Raw genomic sequence first — 9743 nt, 5'->3', positions numbered from 1 at the left:
AAGCTTATGACCAAACTATTTATAACTTACCAATTTATTATATTTTTTACTGCAGCAGGGAGTCTGATTTTTTTTTTATAAAACAGAACATTGACTCTTCTTTGAAAGTTTTAAATATATACTATAAGATAATATTTATAAAAAAATTTATTATAATTAAATTTTAAAGTTTTATTTTCTCTATTAAAATTATATGAATCATAAAATTATTTTTAGGATCCGGTCAGATCTCAATTTACAAAAAAATCTGGATCCCGTTCAGGCAAGATCTTAATTTTAAAAAAAGATCCGGATCAGATCTTAGATCACTTGGTAACTCAGGCTGCTGATAGTTTTTATAACTTTGTTTTATATCCAGGACAATGTTTGAATAACCAGTATTCTGTTTTACCACAGATCTGTTTATTTAAAAAGATAAAAATAAAGATGAAGGTAATAGCAAAATATTATATGTAAAAAATAGTTTTTTTCTTAATATTTCAATTTAAATATTTTCAAAATTATTTTTTCAAGTTCCTTTGAGTTCACATTATACAATCATAAAATGTAGATCTACCTAATTGGGATTTAACTTCTTGTAATTTTATATATTACTGAGATCATTACATAAAAAAGTGGACCTATTTACTTTTTATTCTATTGTAGAGTCTAAATTGTTAAACATACTTTTTTTGAAAAACTTCAAATTTGTTCATAATTTTTTCGTTTTCTTTTTTAATCATATAACAATTTAAATTACTTCATAAAATTATTGATAAATTTTAAAATTAAATACATTTCTGATAGAAACTTCACCTTATAACGTAGACTTCAACATATATTTTATGTGTGTATAATGTTAGATATATGGGTGTATAAAATTTGTTTTATTTTTTTATATATTTTTTTTTAGAAAAATGTTTAATGTTGTTAATTTTAATAGTCTAATTTTTCATAGAGTTTTACTTACTTTACTTACAATGTTACCAACTTACAATGATGTTTAAGGGCATAGGGGAGTCTAACAGTTTTTTTTACAAAAAATATTTTTTTTTAATTTTTCAAGACCTATAATCTCGAACTTTAAAAAGGTTATTTAAAGTCTATCTTCTCCTTTATTTTTAAAGCAATAAAGTTCGAATTTTCAGGAAATTTATTTTTCATTATCATAAACAATCTTTAGGAAGCAGATTTATCTAAAAAACATTAAAAAAATTATGACTAAAATTAATTTTTAAAAATGTTTTGAAATTTTTTTATTAAATAATTTTTTTTTACAAAAATTTTAAAATCTGTTTAAAAAAAGTTGTTTAAAATTTAATTAAGACTACTCTGTAAAATTTTTAGAACAACTGCTCAAAAATTGAAGAAGTAAGTAGAATTTTAGTGAAATAGTCTATTTTTGCCCTTTTAGTTTGGGCCTCCCATAAGGAACCTATTGAATGCTCTTACTTTGATCGCTTATATCTAAAAAGTAGCTTTGAGTTTTAACAAGCAGTAAAAAATAACAAGGAGCTTATCTAATTATATAAAATATAAGACTAAGTTTCAAAAAATAATTTTTATAAACACTTAATTTACTTAATAGGAACAAGGTTTGTATTTATATACTCTGTATATGATAAAAATATTTATTTAGATATTTAGATAAGGTTATAAAAAGACAATAAACAGATTATAAACATTTAGATTTTAAGTAAAAATAAGTATAGCCTAGGTTTAAAAACTTTATAAACTTGGTAATATATGTTTTTTTTATTAACTATAAATATCTATTTTTAACTTTCTTTTAAATGAATTTTTTTTTAACTATCTTAAACTTTAAAACTTGACTTGATTGACAAAATTATATTTTTCAGAATTTTATGTTTGTTTTTTTATAAGATATTAAATTATCATGTTTCCTGCTAATCTAATTAATTAATTTGCAATCTACTATACACAATATAATAAATCCACCTTATTTTACATAACGTATGTATCGATGTTTTTATGTTCTTAAATCGTTATTTTTTATTATTTACTTTTGATACTTTCCATTTGTATTTATTTTTACACTACATTTGTAAGATCATTATCACTATTAAAGACTTGTATTTAATTTGTTTACACTTTAAACCAGTGGTCGGCACGGTGTACACTGGTGCACACTAATGTACATAAAATTTCTTTTAGGGTACACGAGACTTTTGGGGTGCATGAAACTTGTTTTGGGGTACATGAATTTTTTTTTTCGCGCAGAAACTAAATCAAAGTTTTTTTTTTTTAATCTTTCTACATTTAAGACATATTCAACCTTGACATCTAATTGACCATTTTTTTGTTAATAAAACGACCATTTTTGTACTCTCCTAGTTCTGATTGTTACATTATGTAAAAATTCTTTTACCCTTAGCCGCCCAAAGAAAAACTGAAGTGAGCAAATCTCATAGATTCTTAAAACAAAATAAAACGATTAGTATTCTATTAATGTTTAATTTTATTGACTCTTATTGTTTAAAAGCGTTTTGCTACATTAAAAATCACTATATTAATCAGCTTAATCAACTGATATTTGACAAAAAATTAGTTAGACCGGAACAATTCAATTATGTTTTACTTATAATAAATTAAAGTATAGAAAAGGTCAATAACATCAGGGCTGTCACATACTTAGCCCTCTAAAAATAATTAAGTCTAGTTTTAAATAATGTATATATTAAACTAATTTAGTTAGTATTTTAGACCTGGGTGATACAAGTAAAATATTGTTGTAAAAATTAGATCATCGATACTAAAAAATTATCTAAATGGACAGGGTAAAATGGTAAAATTAAAGTTAGCGTGTAAAAATTAACTAGGTGTTATCGAATTCTTAGTAAAAAAAAAAACGATTAAAAGTGTTTACATGTTCTTAAACACTAGCGGCGCTAAAGAATGCAAATTGGGGTGCACAAATTTGAAATTTTGTGATTTAGGGTTCACGGATTCGAAGTAGCGTGCCGACCACTGCTTTAAACTAATTACGATAGTTATGTTTTATATTGCAATATTTGTTTTTCTTAAGCTTATTTACTTCCTTTCATGTGGTTTACGATCTTATGGTTATTATTCTTTGCTATTGCATTCTTTATTTCACTTTTATGCCCGGATTTTAAAATTATTAAAAAAAAGTTATTCAAATTAGGGGAAACTCGGTGAAAACTGATCACATTCGAATGACACTCAGTGAGTGAAACACAGAGTGAAACTTTAGCAAAGAGTGACACTTTAGCACGGCGTCACTTTAGCACAGGTAGCATTTTAGCACGGAGTGTCATTTTAGCACAAAGTGACATTTTAGAACGGAGTGACATACTAGCACAGAGTGACACTTTATGTGACATTTTAGCATGAAGTTACACATTAGCTCAAAGTGACACTTAAACACAAAACACATAAGGTACGCACTTTAATAAGTATGTATCTGTGTAAGGTACGCACACACATAAGGTACATACTTTAAGAAGTATATATTTGAATAAGGTACGCACCCACAAAAGGTACGCACTTTAAGAAATATGTATCCGTGTAAGGTACGCACCCACATAAGGTACACACTTTAATAAGTATGTATCCGTGTAAGGAACGCACCCACATAAGGTACGCATTTTAACAAGTTTGTATCCGTGTAAGGTACGCACCTACTTAAGGTACGCACTTTAAAAAGTGTGTATCCGTGTTAAGTACGTAGATTAATGAGGGCTCCTATTCGTGCGTATAACTGTTTTTTCTACAGGCTACAGGATCTTTCAATCTAACTTAATACTTTAACTTATTAAGTTTTCGTTGTACTGTGGTTGTAACTATTTGATTTGTGGTGAAAAGTTCTTTAGCTAACTCAAAATAACTTTTTTCAACAGTCATACAGTTACAAAAGTACAATCAACAGTATTTTATAACGAAAAGTATTTTTTTGAGAAGAACTATATATTACTCTAAATATATAGCAAATTCAACCTTTTAATCTTAATTAATTTTTTATATCTCTATCCTTATTTTTAATAAGTTGAGAACTAATTTTGTTCAATTTAGAACATTTAAAATGTTATTGGATAATTTATAAGTTATAGTTTAAATAACAGCAATAAGAGTTTTTATTTTATGCACAAGTTTAAAGAAATACTTGCCAGTTAACTTTAAGCCTTACTTTACAACAGTAAATAAAATTCACAATAATTCAACAAGATTTTCAGAGACATATTATCCTTAGAGTAAATAGTCTTTATGATTGTACAACCTTATTCTATCTTGGATGTAAAGTATGGGAGGAAATTCCAAGAAACCTAAAAGATCAGAACTACCTTTAAGCTTTACAATCTTGACTAAGAAATAATATAAATAAAAAACTATTTATATTATCATTAAAAAAACGGCAGATGAGTCCACTATACAAGATTAAGATCTTAATTTGCTAAGGTTTTTTTTTGGCTAAGATTTAAAAACAAGTCAGAAAACGTTCTGCTTGAATAATTTCATCACGGCTAATGTTGGTTAAAGTAAAAACTTGGCTAAAGTAAAAGTTGGCTAAAGTAAAAGTTTCAATAAATGTTGGAAAATTTAAATTATTTAATTATAAACATTAATCAGTTTAATTTATAACAAGTTATCAAATAGATTTATGCAAATTGTATATTTTGTTCGCGACCGGTTTCGGTGGCAAGAGATTGCGACCTTTTCAAGCAAAAATAAAATATGAAACTGCATATAACAATGTTAGTTAAGGGTGCACGACTATTCAAATTCGGACAATTTAAATTCCGACAATTCAAATTCTTAATAAAAGATTAAAACGACTAAAAATAAAAAAGTAATGTGTATTTGACTTAAATAAAAAATGCAAATGTAAATCATATTAATATCTACAAGCCATTTTTTTCTTTTTGCAAAACATTAAAAAAAATTTAAGATATGGCTTATATAAAGTAAAAAACATAGTTATTTTTAGTGATTTTAAAATATCTTGAAAAGTATTTTAGATTTTGAAAAAAAGAAAAAAAATGGCTTTAGATATTATTAAGATCTACATATGTATTTTTTATTTTTTTCAAATTTATATTACTTATTGAGATATAGTCCTTTTAATATTTTTTTAAGAATTTGAGTTGTCCAAATTTGAATAGTCATGTAACCGTTAGTTAATTATACTGTTGTTTAAAATATACAGTTTGCATAAATTTATTTAAATAAGCTCTTTACATCCCAGTAAATTGAGCATTCTTTTTAAGTTAAGGCAAATAACTATATAACAAGTTATCAAAAAATAATAACCTCAATAAATATTTATTGATGATTTAAAAAATTAAGACATTGGCCATTTAACCTAAAAAGGTTTGAAATTTGAAAAAGTCGAAAAAACAACAACCTGTAACATAAAATATTATAAAATGATAAAAACCAGAAATAGATGATTTAGAATTGTTACATAAAAAATATATCAAGCATGTATTATAAATTTTATTTATAATAATTAATAAAAAAGTATAATTTAAAAAGATTAAAAGTACCACTGCAAAACAATTTAAATAATTTATACTGTTAGAACAAAAACTTTAACATAGGGCTCATCATAACCGTAACAGATTTTTTCTTAATCATTTAAAACTTTATAAAAACAATACCTATAAAGCAGCAACTTTAACAAAGAAAAGAAAATACTAACCTAATATTAAAAAAAAGTTATATTTAAGAAACTTCATACATAACACTGAAAGATGATGTATAAAACATTAATGAAGATGTAAAAATAAGGATGCAATTGAGTGTGAAATATAAAGAACTTGAGTAAAAACTGTAAAAGTTGTTTTTTATACTTTCAGCTTATTATCATATAAAAAGTACAATAATATTAAAGTTTTAAAAATAATTCAAAAACTAAGTATTAACTTTATGGAATTATATTACTTGTGGAAAGTATACTTTCATAATTCTAAACTATACTTTAGCTGTTATGTTGATGAAAAATAGCATCAAGTTATGTATTAAATTAGTTTAATAGTTTGTAGCGCCACCTAAAAAAATAATTTAAAACAAATTATTAGAGTTTGTTTTGTACTTCAAAGACTAAGTAGCTTACAGTTATTAAAAAAAGGAAATTTTCAATGCTTAATATTTCAAAAAGTACTTCGTTAAAAAAAAGTGTGCATGGTAACAATGCAGATTAATTAGTTCTGTATGGATTTTTTTCTTAATTTCAATATTTATTGAGATATACCATAATATACTAAAACAGTAAATCACCAATTTTTTTAAAAATAATTAGTTTTATAAAAAATCGTACATAGCGAATGAGCAGAATATTATTTTTTGGGAACGGGTCTAAATTGCGCAAAGACAAAATTGCACGAGGTTACTAAATTGCACGTGAGGACTAAATTGCACGAGAACAAAATTACACGAGTGTACAAAATTGCACGAAGATACTTTTGCACGAAGACTAGTTTGCACGCAGGCACAAAATTGCACGAAGGGACAAAATTGCACGAAGACTAATTTGCACGGAAGCTCAACTTTGCACGAGTTACAATTTTGCACGGAAGGTCAATTTTGCACGACAGACAGTTTTGCATGGAGGGTCAATTTTGCACAAAAAATTACAAACTTAAAATAACTAAATAAAAAATATATTAAAACCTTTATATCTTATATTAAAAAAAAAAGCATGTATTAGTGTAGTTAATTTTAAGTTATTTAGGTTTATATTAGTTTTATTTATTTTTTTAATTTGTTTAGCTTTTTTTAAATTGAAACTAAATTATTGTGTTTAAAAGCTAATAAAAAATTTAAAAAGTTTTTAATAAGAATAAAAATAGGGTTTTGTTTTAATAAATATATCCCTTATTAAAGAAGAAACATGTATTGATGTGAACTTAAATTAAATTATACTAAACTTCAATATGAAATAAAACAAGATTAAGATAATAATAAATAAATTATATTTACAAGGGTAGGTGTTAAAGTTGCACGAGCATACAAAATTGCACGAGGGGACAAAATTGCACGAAGATACTTTTGCACAGAAAAAAACGAGCATGCAAAACAGTGAATCAATTAAAAAAAATTATAAAGGAAAAAATCCGTCTGATGAAATTTTTATTGTGCATTGTACAAAAAGTTCTGTTATGGCTGTGTACTTCCATAAATTATATTTATAATTGTTTTTTAGATTTTTTTTTATAAAACTTTTAAACATAATTTATATATCATTATTTTCTATTTGTCTAAACTTTATCTTAGTTGCATCACTATTTGCACGCGTTTTACTCTAATTATATCTTAAGTTTCTCCTGCTCTGTTTTTTCTCTTTATCTAACCCAGACTTAAGCAAAATCACTGGCAGAAGCAATTTTCTTCTTACTTTTTTAGAAGAAAAAGATGATACACGCTTTTGACTAAAATAAAACAAACAAAATAATATAACAGCTAGAATCAATTAATTTCTATTTTTAACAAAAAAAATTATCAGTATAAACAAAACTCGTTTTGGTAATTATATTTTAATAACGGTTAGAATCTAATTTTATGATCTAGTTTTATTTTTATTTTCATATTTTTTTTTTTGATTGATTTTTGTTTACTATTTAATTTGTTCATTTTGAATTTTAAAAATATTCGTATTTCTTTTAAACTTTTTTCATTATTTGTTTCATTTATTTTAACTTTTTTTTATAATTTTATTAACTTTTGTTTTGGATTTTTATTTAATGTATTTATCATATAATTTATTAATTTTTTAAAGTCTTATTTATTTTTTGATTTTTTCAAAATTTATTTATTATTTTGTTATTTTATTTTTAAAATTCTGACTTCTTTCATTATTTATTTTATTCTATTTAACGTTTAATATTTATTTTTTTCTTAAATTTTTTTTTTAATTTAAAAATATTATTTTTTTATATTTCTAGTTACTATTATTTTTTTTATTATTTGATTTTTTTTTTACTTAATATTTATTTTCTTTTTTATTTTTGATTTTTTTTTTGATTTTTACTTAATATTTTTTACTTATTTTTTTATTTTTTAAATATTGTATTTTTTTTTCCTATTTTTCTATTATTTAGTTATTAATTTTTTTAATTCTGATTTTATTTTAAATATATTATAATACACATTTTTTCGTGCAAAAGAGTTTTCTCGTGCAATTTTGTCCCCTCGTGCAAAAATGTCTACGCGCAATTTTGACCCGTCCCTGGGTAGGAAACAAAACTAGTGCAAAATTGACCCTCCGTGCTAAATTTTCACTCGTGCAAAAATGACCCTTCGTGCATAAGTGTCTGCGTGCATCATTGTCTGCTCGTGCAAAAATGTACCCTCGTGCAAAAGTGTCTTCGTGCAAAAGTGAACCTTCGTGCAATTTTGTCTACGTGCAATTTTATCTTAGTGCAATTTTGTGCTCTCGTGCAAATTAGTCTTCGTGCAAAAGTATCTTCGTGCAATTTTGTGTTTTCGTGCAATTTTGTCCCCTCGTGCAATTTTGTACGCTCGCGCAATTTAGACAGCTACCCTTATTTTTTATGTATAAGAAAAACATCAAGTCAAAACTATTTGCCTATCGTCAGATTTTCAAAAAAAACTGAGAAAGCCATAATGTACCACTTTTTCTATGGGCTACAGCACCATTTATACAAACCCAATATAAAAAACAAATGATTATTCAGAAACTAGATACTCTAAGCTAAAAGATGATGGATAAAATATTATTGTAGAAGTAAAGATAAGGATGCGAATAAGCAAGGAAACTACAGAACTATAGTAGAAATCATAAAAGTTGTACCGTAAATGGTAAATGAAGTGACGCTCGTAAAAAAAGTTGTAAAATTTATTTTTTTTCTTTTACGTCATAAAAAGTACAAAATTCAAGTTTAGTCGTATTAATAGCTTACCTACGAAAAATACTTCTCGGCGATTGGGTAATATTTGTTGGACAATCATGAGTGTGCGAAAAATTATAAAAAATAGAACTTTTCAGTTTTAGTGAGAGCGGAGAACTCTTTTCAGCTATATATTCTAGAAGCCTTATGCATTCAATTTTTAAGGCCCAGTTTAAGTAAGCAGAAAAAGTTCGTAAACCAAACTAGACTTTTTAAATCCTTATATTAAGTAATTTTAAAGTAATTAGATTCTCGTAATTTTTTTTTAAAGTGTAGTTTTATTTTCATTATTGTTTGACTTTAATCTAAAAAGTTTTATTAGTACATACAGCAAAGTTCTATAGTATAAGCATTTCTTAACTTTTACATTTGATTATAACGTCATTTTATACTTCAAAACTTTAAAATACAGTATAATTTTATCTCAATTTCAAATCTGTTTAACTTAGTATGATACAATTTTTGACAAGACTTACTTCGAAAGTACTCAAATAAATGTAAGAAAAAAAGAAATGTGTTTTGTTATATTTTTTAAATAAGTAGCTTGGAATTAAAATTTAAACTGAGAATTCATATAGGCAGATTTTTATTTACAACGTTCTTTCTTTTATAGTTTAAAAATAAAACATTTATATAATAACATTGTGTCTTATTTTACAAAATACTTGTATCAAACATTTTTTACTAACTAATGGTGTTATGATAATTAAATGTTATAAGTTACTTCTCAATGGAAGCTACATAAAACTTAAGACATTTAGGATTCATATCCGGCCGGATCTTACATTACAAAATAGATCCGGGTCTTGATCCAGTAGGATATTAATTTAAAAAAAATAGATCCGGATCTGGTTGATCACTACATTTTGGTAATCA

The sequence above is a fragment of the Thalia democratica genome, chromosome 3 (assembly GCF_965202585.1).
Source record: "Thalia democratica chromosome 3, ktThaDemo2.hap1.1, whole genome shotgun sequence".
Classification (NCBI taxonomy): Eukaryota; Metazoa; Chordata; class Thaliacea; order Salpida; family Salpidae; genus Thalia; species Thalia democratica.
This window is presented reverse-complemented; position numbering follows the sequence as displayed.